The sequence below is a fragment of the Elephantulus edwardii genome, unplaced genomic scaffold (genome assembly GCF_000299155.1).
Source record: "Elephantulus edwardii isolate Elephantulus edwardi_28Jun2011 unplaced genomic scaffold, EleEdw1.0 scaffold00365, whole genome shotgun sequence".
NCBI lineage: Eukaryota > Metazoa > Chordata > Mammalia > Macroscelidea > Macroscelididae > Elephantulus > Elephantulus edwardii.
The window spans coordinates 103496-118911 of NW_006400115.1; the positions used below are offsets into that span (position 1 = coordinate 103496).

The 15416-nt window shown below is 41.8% G+C and overlaps 1 pseudogene; it reads right to left on the reverse strand.

Moving 5' to 3' along the window:
* Positions 1-9524: 9524 nt before the first annotated feature.
* LOC102858346 lies at positions 9525-11469 on the reverse strand (annotated as a pseudogene).
* Between the last annotated feature and the right edge of the window lie 3947 nt (positions 11470-15416).

Consider the following 15416-nt stretch of genomic DNA (forward strand, 5'->3'; position numbering starts at 1 on the left):
TGCATTGTTCATTGTTTACTCCCTCTTTTTTAAATTTCTTCTCAACCCCCATTGTCAGTTCTCTTTTATAACAGTGGTATTATGTGGTATTTGTCCTTTTGTGACTGAGATATTTCACTCAACATATGTCCTGCCGTGTCACCTTTTTGTATAATAATTTGTGAGTTTCTTGTTTTTCAGTGCTTCATAGTATCCCATTGTGTGAATATAACACAGGTTCTCTATCCATTCATTTGTTGATGGGCACTTGTATTGCTTCCAACTCTTTGCTATTGTGAGCAACACAGCAATAAACATGGGAGTGCATGTATCTGTTAGCGTGGCAGCACTTTTTTCTTTAGCGTATATTGCCAGTAGTGAAATTGCTGAGTCAAATTGTATTTCTATTTCCAAATTTTTGAGAAAGGACCATACTGCCTTCCATGGTGGTTGCACCGTTTTATACTCCCACCAGCAGTGAATAATGGTCCCAATTTCTCCACAACTTCACCAGCGTTGAGGTGAGATGATACCTCATAGTTGTTTTGATTTGCATCTCTCTTAGAGCTAGGGATTTTGAACATTTCTTCATGGGTTTGTTTGCCATCTGAATGTCTTCTTTGGTGAAATGTCTGTTCATATCCTGTACCCATTTTGGACCTGGGTTGTTTACCTTTATCTTGTTGAAATGCTGGAATATTATATAAAGTCTTGACATAAGTCCCTTATTAGACATGTCATTGTTGTTATTTAGTTGATTGCCTTTGAGTTTGCACACAACTCATAGTGACACTATGAACAAAAGACCTGAGGCCTTTATCTAACTATCATTTCTCCAAGTTCATAGAATTTCCAGAGGCGTGTAGTTTAGGAAGTGGATGACACTCCTGCTTGCAAACCTGTCTTAAGTTGGAAACTCCACTGAACACTCTCCACTATGAGCAGCCATTATGGGATTTGAGACTCCAGTGGCACAAGGTTCAGTGTCACAGTAAACCCAGATTTACTCAGCACAGCAAATTGACAAAAGAGTGCTGTACAACTTAGAAGAATGTTCCTCCAAAATATAGTAACAAGGGATTAAAATATAATCTCTCAGGCCCAAGTTTTAAATACAAGGGCCCTCCAGGAGGTCTTGTTGATTCTAAACAAGAGGCTTAAATTAAAAAAAAAACAAAAAACAACCAACAACCAAACTTTCTGACCCTCAACCAAAACATAAAAGCCCATCTTACCTGATTTGAAATGAACATTCTCCTAACTGGTTTAGCACTGTTCTGTATTGAGGTAACTTTAGATTGCTGTGGTACTGAACCGTGTGAAATTGGTCTGTCAAATGCACGTGGTTGAAAATGTTTGGTAGAGCTGACAGATTAAGATAGACATGTCATTACCAAATATTTTTTTCCCAGTCTGTGGCTTTCGTTTTTACCCTGTCGGAGAAGTTTTCGGGTGTGCATAGGGATTTGATTCTTAGAAGGTCCATTCACCTATCTTATTCTCGCCTTGTATGTTTTTCAAGATGCTTGGAAGACTGTTCATGTTGTGGATTTGGGCTTCTTGAGTTCTTCCAAGCTTTTCTCTAATGAAGTTTATCATCCTTGATTTTACTTCTAGGTCCTTGATCCACTTTGGGTTGGTTTTGCTGTATGGTGTGAGGTGTGGTTCTTGCTTGAGTTTTCTGCAGTTTTCCAATTTTGTCAACACCATTGTTAAAGAGGCTTTTGTTTCCCCACTTAACCGATTTCATCTCCTTGTTAGAAATCAGTTGACCATGGGTAGATGAGCTGATTTGGGGGTTCTTAGTTCTGTTCCATTGATCTATGTATTCCTCACTGTACCAGTACCATATCCAACATGGCTGTGTAGTAGGATTTGAGATTAGGGAGTGAGATTGTTCCTACCTTGTTTCTCTTTTTCAGGAGCACTTTGCTTGTCCAGGGTCTCTTTCCATTCCAGATGAAACTGGAAATTGTCTTTTGAAAAATCTCTTTGAAAAAATAGAATTGATACTTGTATTGAAATTGCATAGAACTTGTAGATTACCTTTTGTAAAATTCTCATTTTTACAACATTGAATCTTCCTATCCATGAATACGGTATAATCTTCCATTGCTCCAGGTCTCTTTTTCTTTCTTGTAATAATGTTTTGTAATTTTCTTTGAATAGATCTTTTATGTTTCTAGTTAGATTTATTCCTAAGTATTTAATCTTGTGATTAGCTATTGTGATGAATATTGTTTTTCTTATCTCCATTTATGTTTTCTTTATGTCACTGTAGAGAAATCCAATTTATTTTTGTATGTTGATCTTATATCATGCCACTTCACTGAATTGATAAACTATTTCTAGTAGTTCTTGTCTTATTGCTATCACTAAGATTTCCAGTACAATATTGAATAGGAGAGATGATAGTGGACATCCTTGCCTAGTTCCTGTTCTCTCTCCATTGAAAATTATATTGGCTCCTGGTTTTGTGTATATACTTTTAACTATGTTGAGGAAATTCCCCTCTATTCCTCTATTCCCTCTATTTTTTTAATAATTTTTTTTATTTTTGATTTTATTTTTTTTACAGAGGTTTTGGATTTCCATTCATTCATTGCCACAATTTTCTCCCTTCCCACCCTTTATTTTGTTGAGTGTTTTAATTGGAAAAGGATGTTGGAGTTTATCAAAGGCCTTTTCTGCGTCAACTGATAGGACCATGTGGTTCTTGTTCTTTGCTTTGTTAATGTGATGAATTACACTTATGTTAAACCATCATTGCATACCTGTTATGAATCCCATTTGGCTATGGTGAATTATTTTTTTAATGTACTGTTAGATTCTACTGGCAAGGACTTTATTCAGAATTTTTGCATCTACTCTCATTAGAGATATTGGCCTAGAGTATTCTATTTTGTTGGTGTCTCTACCTAACTTTGGTATCAAGGATATGTTTGTGTCATAGAATAAGTCTGGGAGAATTCCATCTCTTTCTATTTTCTGAAATAATTTATTTAGAATTGGTGACAGTTCTTCTCTGAATGTTTGATAAAATTCACTTGTAAAACCATCTGGTCCAGGGCTTCTTTTAGCTGTTTTTGTTGGAAGATGTTTTATGACCTTTTTTTAAATTTTTTTTAAAACGTTTATTTTCTTTTTATTCTTTTGTGTGTGTGTACTGTCAGATCCTGACTGGTACAGGAGGAGACTGCCTCCCACCCCTTCTCCAAACCCAGGTGGATTTGAACAGTACACCTCTGGGATTGCAATGCAGTTTCTTGCCACTAGGCCACAAGAGCTCCCCGACCTTTTTAATTTCTTCTTTTATAATGGATCTGTTCAGGTGTTTAATTTCGGTCTGTGTCAATTTAGGTAGGTTTCTAAGTATTTGTCCATTTGCTCTAGGTTCTCATATTTATTTGAGTATAGTTTTTTGTAATATTCCATTGTTAACCTTTTTATTTTAGTTGGTTCTTTTGTGACATTTCCTCTTTCATCTCTTATTCAAATTATTTGTGTCTTTTCTTTCTTTTCATGTGTTAGTGGTTTGTTGATTTTATTAATCTTTTCAAAGAATCAATTTCTGGATTTGTTAATGGTTTCAATTATTTTTCTGTTTTCCATTTCATTTCTTTCTACACCAATTTTTATAATTTTGGGGTTTTTTTAGAGGGTGTAAGATTTCTTGCTGTTCTTTTCAATTTGTTGGAGATGATATGTTGGAGAGTTGATTTTTTTTTTTTTCTTTTTTATATGTTTGCTTATTGCTATAAATTGACTTCTAATTACTGCTTTGGCTGTTTCTCCAGAGATTTTGGTAAGCTGTGTTTTCATTTTATTTTGTTTCAAGAAATTTTAATTTTTTTTAAAAATTTTGTACCATAAATTGTATCTGACTGGTACAGGAGGGAGATTGCCCCTCCTTCTCCAGCAGAGCATCTGGTGGATTCGAACAGCACCCTCTGGTATTGCAGTGCAACTTCTTGCCACTAGGCCACCAGAACTCCCTTTAATTTCATTTTTTAAAATTTCTTCTAGTACCTACTCATGTTCAAGCCAGGTGTTGTTCTGCTTCCAAATGTGTGCTTTCTTATCTTTTATCCTCTTATTATTAATTTCTAATTTTGTAGCATTGAGGTCTGAGAAGATGCTTTGTATTATTTTTTTTTAATTTATTGATGCTTGCCTTGCGACCTAAAATGTGATCTATTCTGGAGAATGTTCCATGCACATTGGAGAAGAATATACACTGCACCTTCTTGGGGTGCATTAGCCTGCATACACACACACACACACACACACACACACACACACATACATACATACACACATACATATATGATTGAGTTGGTTTATTGTGTGGTTTAATTCTTCTGCATCTTTATAGCAGTGTTGTCTATTTCTTTTTTCAGTTCTGTTAATGTTTGCTTTGTATATTTTGCAGCTCTATCATTTGATAGAGCATCAGGATGGATGGTGAAGAGATTGAGATTGTACACAGCTTTAGTTTGCTTGGCCCCACAGTCAAAACTCTTGGCATCAGTAGCCAGGAAATTAAAAGGTGCATTGCCATGGGAAAGTCGACTGTTAGGGACCTCTCCAAAGTAATGGTGTCTCTCTGGAGACTAAGGTGCGTTTGATACAGGCCATGGTCTTCACAATCACTTGTTATGCATCAGAGAGTTGGACAATGACCAAGGAGGAGAGAAGGAGAATTGATGCCTTTGAGCTGTGGTGCTGGAGAAGAGTATTGAGAATACCATGGACTGCTAGGAAAACAAACAGATTCATCCTGGAAAGGGTTAAACCAGGTGGCTCCTTGGAGGCAAGGATTCTGACGCCCCATCTAACATACTTTGGACATGTTGTGAGGAGAGACCGATCCTTGGAGAAGGACATCATGCTTGGGAGGGTGGAGGGACGGCGCAGGAGAGGAAGGCCCCCTATGAGGTGGATTGATTCAGTGACTGGGATAATTGGGATGGGAGTGTCAGAGACAGTGTGATTGGCACAGGACAGAGCAGAGTTCAGGGCTGTTGTACATGGGGTCGCTATGAGTCGCAAGCGACTCGACTACACATAACAACAACATCATCATTTGATGCATAGATATTTGTTATGGTTATGTATTTTTGTTCTGTTGACCTTTAAGCATTCTATACAGTGACCTTCCTTGTCCTTTGTGATAGTTTTTGCATTGAAATTTATTTTACCATAGATTAATGGCGCTACTCCTGCTTTTATAAAAAGTTTTGATTGCCATTTGTTTGGTATATCCCCCCCCTTATTTTTAATCTTTTTATCTTCACTTTTCAGGTGTGTCTCTTGTAGACAGCATATTGATGGATTTTGGGGTTTTATCCAATTTGTTACTCTTTTTCTCCTCAGTGGTGCATTTAAACCATTCCATTCAGTGTAATTATTGAGAGGCAAGGGTTTATTGTTATAATTTTGTTGAGTTCTTTTTGGTGTTGTTGCTGATTACTTTGGTACATTATGCTTTCTGTGGACTTCTGTCAGTGATTCCTGCAACACTGGTCTTGTTTTGGGGTTTTTTTTAAGTGTTACTGGGAAAAACATGTTGGGGATACACGGAGGTGGGGGTTGGGAGCAGAAGGGTGAGGATGGAGCAGGGATGAAAATTGCAGGGATGCAGTTACAAGGTTGCACAATTTGGTTAGTGGGGGAAGCAGGTGAAGGAAATGAAAAGGATCCAGTGAGGACCAGATGATTCAGGGCAGTGGTAAGCATAGTCCAATGATGATTAAACAAACTGTCTTTTTCACTTGTGGGTTTCTCATTTAGGAATTGGGCGCAGACTCTCTGGCTTCTTCATGCTGAACAGGGGCATTGATGTGAAGGGGGAAAGGGAGCACACTTTATCCCCTTACTGGTAGTCTTGGGTTGAAGCTGCTTATCTTCTTGTTCTGTTAGAAAATGTTTTCCTGACATTTACTCCCCTCTGGACTGCAAAGTGTTTTCCCATGTGGGTCCAGTGGGGATGGCTGACAGAACCCTGAGGCTCCATCCTCCTTTGCTTCCTTAACTGGCTGTTGTATTTCCATTTTGTCTCTGGAACTGGGTTCAGGGTCAGGTCTGGAGTAAAACTCAGTGTTAAGGTTACCTGTAGAAAAGGGAACAAATCTTGAGAGAACAAACTTGTGAGTTACAAATAGAAAGGCGTTGGGGGTGTTCCTTACGGGTGTACTGGGGGAGAGGGTGGAGGAAAGTAGCCTAGATAAAATTCTCTATATACCCTAGGCAGTTTATTCTACCCGGGGGTTGGATGGTACAATCCAAGGGTTGAGGAGCTCACCCCAAGGGTCAGCTCGCCCCGCCAGGGGCCAAACTCATGGCTCGTCCCACTGCCTGCCAGGGGCCGCCCGCCCAGTGCCGAATGCACAGCTCGCCCCGTGGTCTTGTTTTTATAAACTCCCTTAGGGTCTACCTTTCTCTCCTTCATATTTGATGGACAGTTTTGCTGGGTACAGTATTCTTGGTTGACAGTTGTATTCTTTCAGTGTTTGATATACGTCATTCCACTGTGTTCTTGCTCACATGGTTTCTGCTGAGAAACCGACACTTAGTCATATTTGTTCTCCCTTATATGTTACTATTTCTTTCTCTCTAGCGGCTTTCAGAATTCTCTCCTTATTTTTAGTTCTGGAAAATTTGACTATGCTATGTGCAAAGATCTTGAGTCAGAAAATCAAAGGGACTGAACTTGCTCAGTATTTCTTAGGCTGAAGGAACTGAAGAACAAATTCAAGCCTCAAGTTGCAATACTTAAAGATGCTTTGGGCAGAATATTAAATGATCCAGAAAGTACTAAAAGAAGATGGAAAAAGTATACAAAGTTAGTGTAGCAAAAGGAATTGGCAGACACAGAAGAATTTAATGAAACAATTTATGAGCAAGAGCCTGTGGTGATGAGCAAAGAAGTTCAATCTCCTCTGAAAGAATTGGGAAAAAGCAAGGCCCCGGAATTGACAGTATACTTAATTATATATTTCACCAAGTTGTGCCAAGAAATCTGGAGGACAACCACTTGGCCAACTGACTGGAAGAAATCTATATTTGTTCCCATTCCAAAGAAAGGTGATCCAACAGAGTGTGGAAATTATTGAACAATATCATTACTATCACATGCAAGCAAGATTCTGCTTAAGATTATACAAAAACGACTGGAAGATCACATTAACAGAAAACTGCCATAAGTGTAGGCTGAGTTTAGAAGGGTTGCGGTACTAAGGATATTGTAGCTAATGTTATATGGATCTTGGCTGAAAGCAGGAAATACCAGAGGAATGTCTGTCTGTGTTTCATTGACTATGCAAAGACATTTAACTGTGTGGAAGACAACAAACGCGGCTAACTCTGAAAAAAAATGGGAATCCCAGAACACTTGATCATATTTATGTGAAACCTATACTTGGACCAGGAGGCAGCCATCAGAACAGAGCAAGGAAACACTGCATGATTAAAAATTGGGAAGGATGTACGCCAGGGATGTATCCTATCTCCATACCTTTTCAATCTATATGCAAAACAGAGGAGGCTGGGCTGTATGAGGAGAAATGTGACATCAGGATTGGAGGGAGACTCATCAACAATTTATATCATGCAGATGGCACAACCCTGCTTGCTGAAACTGAGGAGGACCTGTAATGCTTGCTGGAGAAGGTCAAAGACCATAGCCTTCAATATGGATTGGAGCTCAATATCAAGAAAACAAAGATTCTCACCACTGGGCCAATTGGCAGCATAATGATGGATGGTGAAGAAACTGAGATTGTAAACAGCTTTAGTTTGCTTGGCTCCACAATCAATACTCTTGGTACCAGCAGCCAGGAAATTAAAAGATGTATTGTGTTTGGAAAATCTGCTGTTAGAGACCTCTCCAGAGTACTGAAGAGCAATGATGCCAATACAGGCCATGGTCTTTGCAATCACTTGCTACACATCAGAAAGCTGGACAATGACTAGGGATATTAGAATGAGAATTGATGCCTTTGAGCTGTGGTGTTGGAGAAAAGTATTGAATATACCACGGACAGCTTAGAGAACTTACAGATTCATCCTGGAGAGTGTTAAACCAGGCTGCTCCTTGGAGGCAAGGATTCTGAAGCTTTGTCTGACATACTGTGGACATGTTGCAAGAAGGGACCAGTCCTTGGAGAGGGACATCATACTTTGGGTGGTGGAGGGACAGTATAGGAGAAGACCCTCGATGAGATGGATTGATTACATGAGTTGGGTAGTGGGGGTGGGTGTGTCAGAGACAATACAATTGACACAGGACAAAGTAGAGTTTAGGTCTTTTTTATATAGGGTCGCTATGAGTCGCAGGCGACTCGACAGTACATAACAATAATAGCAAGCCTTGGTGTTTTGGGGGGGTTTATTCTATATGGTGTTCACTCAGCTTCTTGAATATATATTCTCTCATTTTTCATTATGTCTGGAAAGTTTTCTTCTAGTAATTCTTCCACAACTTTCTTGGTGTTTTTACTTGCTTCTTCCTGTTCTGTGATTCCAGTTATGCACATGTTATTCTTCTTGATGGTGTCCTATATTATTCTTAGGCTTTCTTCTTTGTCCTTCCTTTTTGATTCTGCTTTTTGTTCTAACAGATCAGTGGTGACAATTCTATCTACTAATCCGCTGGTTCTGTGTTCCATCTTTTCAACTTTGTTTATATGTCCCTTCAACATGTTGTCAGCATCTGAAACATTGGTTCTCATATTCGCGATTGTGGCCTCTTGGTTTTTCCAGAGCCTCTAGTGCCTCATTTGGTTTAGCTTCATTGTCTTAGACTGTTTTTTTGTTTTGGATTGGTTTTGTTTTTTTTAAGATTAACTTCAACTTCTATTTATGTTCAACAACATCCCGCAAACAGCTGCCTAGAAACAGACAGACACCTCCGTCTAGGCCCCCAGACATAACAGGCCTCCAGCTAAGCTCCAGGGCCTGGATAACTCTGGTCTGGCACTTGGCAGGTGTGTCTGGGTGGCCTTCATCCCAGGCTGCGGGTGGCACTGGCAGAGGTGACTGTGGGCAGAGGTGGAGCGGGCTTGACTTCAGAACATCTTGTTATTCTCTTCTGCTCCTGGAGGCAAACCAGCTCATCTCACAGAAGGAAGGAGTGGGTGCAGAGCAACATCCTGCTACAGAACTTGAAGCAAAACTGAAACACACACGTGAACTTGAAGTGGCATCTTGAGGACCAGAAGCACTTAGGGAAAGTTTTGAAAGGCTGGGGTCTTGACTGCACCCCACTCTTGAGACTGACTTCCCTGGGGGTGTCAGCAGAGGATTAAAGGTCTGAGCCAGTAAGGCCTCTTTTCTCTACTTGGAGACCAGAAAGAGTTCTTCCAAACTTCACTTCAAAAGCAGTGACCTAAACAGAGCTCTGTGGGCGGAGTTTCCCAAGTCTGTAAACAATTCCAGCTGAGACTCAGGCTGCACAGATCGCAGGGCCGCTACTCTGTCTGTTGGTGATCCGGAGTCAATTGGCTCTGCAAGATGAAGGTGGCACCAAGTGACATAGTCTGGTCTCACTGGGGTCCTTCTCGCTCATGTTTTGTGGACTCTGGCTCCCCAGGTCTGGCTGCAGGGGTGTCCATCACTTGGAAGCTCTGATTCCAAAGCCCTCCATGAGGTGAGTGCCAGGTACACTCCGGCAGATGGAAGAAGTGCAAGATGGGGAGTGGTAATGGGTGCTCCATGGCCATGGGGGAGCGAGGGTAGAAGATCTGAGACCAGTCTTCGAAGGGTAGGTAGATGTACGGGTAGGCCCCACAGAGAGGTGCTCCAGGTGGGGTTCTACCTGATAGCATTCTCCTGAGGACTTTGCTTTTCTTTTCTGCTGTTGAGAGCTTCTTTGACCTTCTCCTCATCTTTGAATGCTTTTATCTGGGCATTTGACAGGGTAACCTGGGCCTGCAGTTTCTCCACCTGTTTCTTCAGCTCCTCCTCCTCATTCATTCATTCTCAATCACTATGCTCCCTCCAGAAATCCTCCTCAACGATTTTCACCTGCTGTTTCAGCAATTCATTCTGGGTGACCAGCTCCTGATTCCTAGGGGCTCCTGCTCCTTCTGGGCTCACAAATGCTGCTGCTGCTGGTGACGAAGATGGGGAGTTCTGGATGCGCCAGGGCCTTAGTGAGTTTCTGGATCTCCTTTGCCTAGTACTCCCGTTACTGAGTGAATGGGCACAGCTGGTCCTGCAGGTACTTTACCTTCTGGCGCAGTTCCTTGACCTCTGTTATCAGCTTCTCCTTGTCAGCCTCTTTCATTTCAATCTTGGACTTGACCAGGAGGAGCTTGCGGTCAAAGTCTCAGTTTCTGTTCATACTCAGCCTCCAGGTCAGTTGCCTGCTTCTGCACATCACCCAGCTTCTGGCACAGCTCAGTGATCATACTGCTGCTTCATGGACCAGAAGTGCTGGCCCCATTGCTTGTTTACTTCACTCAGTGTGCTGCTGTTGCTGCATCTTCACCTTCTTCTCACCCGTGCTCAGGGCGCTCGCTTTGGGCACCTTGCCTGCAGTCACACTGGCCTGCTGATGGCCAGCCACCACCTTCTTCCCAGTACCTTCCATCTTTGGGGTGTCTGGTTATCCAGAAAAACTCTTTGTGGCTGCTGTCACACTGGCCTGCTGGTGGCCAGCAAACCACCTTCTTCCCAGTACCTTCCATCTTTGAGGTGTCTGGTTGTCCAGAGGAACTCTCTTAGGGGCTGCTGCTCATCAACAACTTGTTAAGCTCCATATTTTCCTCCTGAAGCCTCTCAGCTGCCTTTGTTCCGGGCCCTTGTCCAGTTTGGCCTTCAGGACCTTGTTGTCCTTCCAAAGCTGCTCACACAGGGTCTGCAGGATGGAAGTTGGCTGCTCATTCTTGTTCACCTTGGAGGCCAGCCAGTTCAACTCTAGGGCCATGCGGCCCAGGTGTTTAAAGAGCTGGCTGTGGTCTGGCTGCTCAGCACATACACTCAGGATCGTCTCCAGCCACTGCAAGTGCAGCTTCAGGTTACTGTCTTCATGGGGCAGGGGGCCCAGCTCCATTGTGTTCATTGTGTTGCCACGACTCCCTGGTGGAGAGTTCTGCTCCTCAGCAGGGAACACTTCAAATTCAGAGGAGGTACCACTGAATGGAGGTTTTGGGACTGGCTCAAGCTTGTAATTGGGGTACGTACGATCAGAAGGTGGTGCCAGGACATTTGTATTTCCTGTGAGTTCAGTCAGATGGTCAAATGAGGCCAAGGAAGAAGACGGTGGTTGGAGAATCTCATTGTCCTTTGCCAGCTCCTCTGCCTTCTGCTGGAGTCTGGATGATGCCATCTGGGACTCCTCCAAAAGCTCCCCTAACATCTTTACCCCTTGCATTTTTTCTTTCAGCTAGGAATTCTCTTCCACTAGGCACTCAAACGCTGTAGATGCCTCTCCTGGAGGTATGCTGCCCCCTGGGTGTAGATCCAGTATGGTCCTCTCCCTTTCATGGGAGTGGCTCAGGCCCTGTCATGGTGCCCGCCAGGCTGAGGGTGATGGTTGGGGTGGGAGATGGGGGAGCTTGGGAATGCAAACTCTGGCTCTACTACCTTGGACTGTTTTGTTTTTTTTAAGTTCCTCTTGATTTTTGCTTGCAGAGTCCTGTATTCTTTGAGTTTGTCTTTCACCCATTAAAAATATTCAATCATTGTTTTTTTGAAGTCTGTGTCCAAAAATTCCATCAGACTTTCTGGCTTCAGGAAATCCATTGATACTATGTCACTTTTGGGGAAATGACATCTTGTTAGGGTTTATGTAGGGTATGAGGTAGTATGTTTCTTCTGTGTCTTTGCTGTGGTAGAGTTTTTCATGTTTGAGGTCTTAGCAGGTTCTTGGTCTGATAATCTTGGCACTGGAAGTCACTGCTCCAGAAGAGGTTGGGGCAGTTATCCTGCCTGAGTTTCTCTCTGATCTTTAGACTCAAGAGAAGACCTGCTTCAGTTGGGGAGAGATATGGCCTTGAATTAGCATCCTTCTCTGTCAAGGAACTGCTGCTGCTAGGAAGATCCAAAGTGCCCAGGCTAAAGGCAGCTCAAGCTCTGGGAAGGGGGATAAAATGGCTTCACCTGTGATATTGGTGTGCCTGGCACAGTTCAGAGGGGTGGCAGTGGGTTATCCTTTCAGGCAAGGGGTCCAGAGCCTTCAGGCAGCCAGGCCAGGGAATCCAGGCAACAGATGTGAGGTATCCATGCAGTGGGGCCACAGACCTCCAGGTGAGGGAGGGGCCCTTCAGACAGTGAGGTCATGATCTAGTGCTTCAGGTAGGAGAGCAGTCCAGAGCACACTAAGACATGATTATGTACTTAGCTAATTGAAGAAATCCATGCATGGTTTTGGAAATCTGTGTGTGGCTTTGGCCTCAATTTGTTATTTCTGGTAGAAAAGATGATGCAATTGTCTGATTCAAATTAGCCAGTATATATTCCATTTAATTTTTTTGCAATTACTAACTCTCCTATGTGCATACTTGTACACTCCATGTTCTAGTGATAAACAGTTATCTGAAGATGTTTGTCCTCACTTTTGAGTATCTTTCAACCTGAAGGGATCATTTACTAGTATTACATCCAACAAAGTTCCTCTATTTCTTGCAGAGATTTTTAAAAATTTATTATTAATTTCAAGGAAAATTTACAGAGACTTTGGGTTTCCATTCATTCATTGTTGCACTTTTCTTCCCTCCTAACCCTCCTCCCTAGTACAATACCCTCTCAGAAAAGTAAAAGAAAAATTATTTCATTGTTTTACAAACGCTCCCCCAGGTCCACTCCACTATGCAGCCTTTGCTCCGGACTCCTGTCATAACAAAAATACCTAATCACATATCCCTTTTAAACAGGTTTCTCCCTCACTTGTTTCAATGCAGTATACATTATTGAACCCATCTTTCTCAGGTCTCTCACCCCCCCCCCACCGAAGTCAGTCCTGTTTTATAACAGAGGCACCATGTAGTATTTGTCCTTTTGTGATGGAGATACTTCACTCATCATAATGTCCTCCAGGGTCACCCATTTTGAATAATATTGCATGAGTTCCTTGTTTTTCAATGCAGTGTAGTATTCCATTGTGTGAATATACCACAGCTTCTCTATCCATTCATTTGTTGATGGGCACTTAGGTTGTTTCCAACTCCTTGCTATTGTGAAAAAAGCCGCAATAAACATGGGTGTGCATATATCTGCTTGAATGTCCGTTATGGTTTCTTTGGGGTATATTCCCAGTAGTGGAATTGCTGGGTCAAATGGTATCTCTATTTGCAACTTTTTGAGAAGCACCACACTGCCTTCCACAGTGGTTGCACCATTTTACACTCCCACCAACAGTGAATAAGGGTTCCAGTTTCTCCAAAGCCTCGCCAGCATTTGTTGCTTGCTGTTCTGTGAAATTTTGCTTTTCTGTCTGGGGTGAGATGATATCTCATAGTTGTTTTAATTTGCATCTCTCTTAGAGCTAGGAATTTTGAACATTTTTTCATGTGCTTGTTAGCCATCTGAATGTCTTCTTTGGTGAAGTGTCTGTTCATATCCTATGCCCATTTTTCTATCTTGTTGTGGTACTCAAGTATTTTATAAATTCTGGATATAAGTCCCTTATCTGATATGTCATTACCAAATACTTTTTCCCAGTCTGTGGCTTCCCTTTTTACCCTGTTGGAGAAGTTTTTTGGATGTGCATAGGGATTTGATTCTTAGAAGATCCCATCCATCTACATTATTTTCTCCTGGTTGTAGGTTTTTCAGGATACTTGGAAGACTGTTTATGTTGTGGATTAGGACTTGTAGCGTTCCTCCAAGCTTTTCTTTAATGAAGCTTATACTCCTTGGTTTTAGTCCTAGGTCCACGATCGACCTTGAGTTGGTTTTTGTATATGGAGTGAGGTGTGGATCTTGTTTGAGTCTTTTGCAAATACTTTTCCAATTTTCTTACAGAGATTTTTAAAGATCTCTTGTTTCAGAAGTAGACGGACAGTCCTGCTTCTTAAGTCTGTCTTAACCTGGAAGCTCTGATGAAATCTGTGTACCATAGGTGACACTGCTGCTGTTTGAAATATCTGTGGTATAGCTTCCAGCATCACAGTAACATACAATTTACCACAGAACAGCAAACTGACAAGAAAGTGTGATATTAGTAATAGCAAACAGTAACATAAAGAAATATACAAATAGCACTAAACAAACATGCATGGTATGGGAAGTTGAAATTGTTCTTTGATAAAGAGTCTTTCCTGTTTTCTTGCCTTTTTGTAATTGGGTTTTTTTTCCCTTTTTCTTGTTGAAGTAATGAAGTTTTCTATAAATTTTATGTATTAGCTTGTTATCAGATATGTTGTTCTTGTTATGTGTCATCAAGTTACCTGTGACTGATAGCAACCTTAGGTACCCTCTGAACCCTGCCCTATCCAGAGCCAGTCTCACTGACTCCAACATACCTAATCCCACTTCCCCAGTTACCATGTCAATACATCTCATCTGGGGTCTTCCTCTCCTGCTCTGTCCCTCCACCTTTCAAGGATGATGTCCTTCTCCAAAGACTGGTTCCTCCTGGCCACATGCCCTAATTATGTGAGACAGAACTTCAAAATCCTTGCCTTCAGGGAGAAACTTGGTTTCATTCTCTCCAAGACAGACCTATTTGTTCTCCTGGCAGCCCATGGTATGTTCAACACTCTTCTCCAGCACCACAACTTAAAGGCATCAAGCCTTCTTCTGTCATCCTTAGTCATCATGTAGCTATCTAATGCATAGCAAGTAATTGTGAAGACCATGGTGTAGATCAGGCACACCATAGTTGCTCTTTAGCACTTTGCAGAGGTCCCCGACAGCAGACTTCCCCAGTGCAATTTGTCTTTTGATTTCCTGACTGCTGGTGCCAAGAGCGTTGATTGTGGAACAGAGTAAGCTGAAATTGTTAACAACCCCAATCTCTACTCCATCTCTCATGGTGCTGCCAATTGGCCCAGTGTTGAGAATCTTTGTTTTCTAGATGTTTAGCTTCAATCTACATTGGAGACTACGGTCCTTGACCTTCTGCAGCAAAACACTTCAGATTCTCCTCTGTTTCAGCTAGCCAGGTTGTATCATCTGCATAACGTAGGATGTTGATGAGTCTTCCTCCAACCCTGATGCCACATTCCTTCTCATGAAGTCCAGCCTCCTGAATGATCTGCTCTGTAAACAGACTGAAAAAGTATGAAGACAGCACACATCCTTGATTCACTCCTTTCCTAATTTTGAAGCATGCAGTGTTTCCTTGCTCTGTTCTGACGACTGTCTCCTGGTCCAAGTATAGGTTTTGCATGAACACAATCAAGTGTTCTGGTATTGTCATTTTTCTCAAGGTTAGCCACAATATGTTGTGATCTACACAGTAAAATACCTTTGCATAGTCAGTGCAGCAC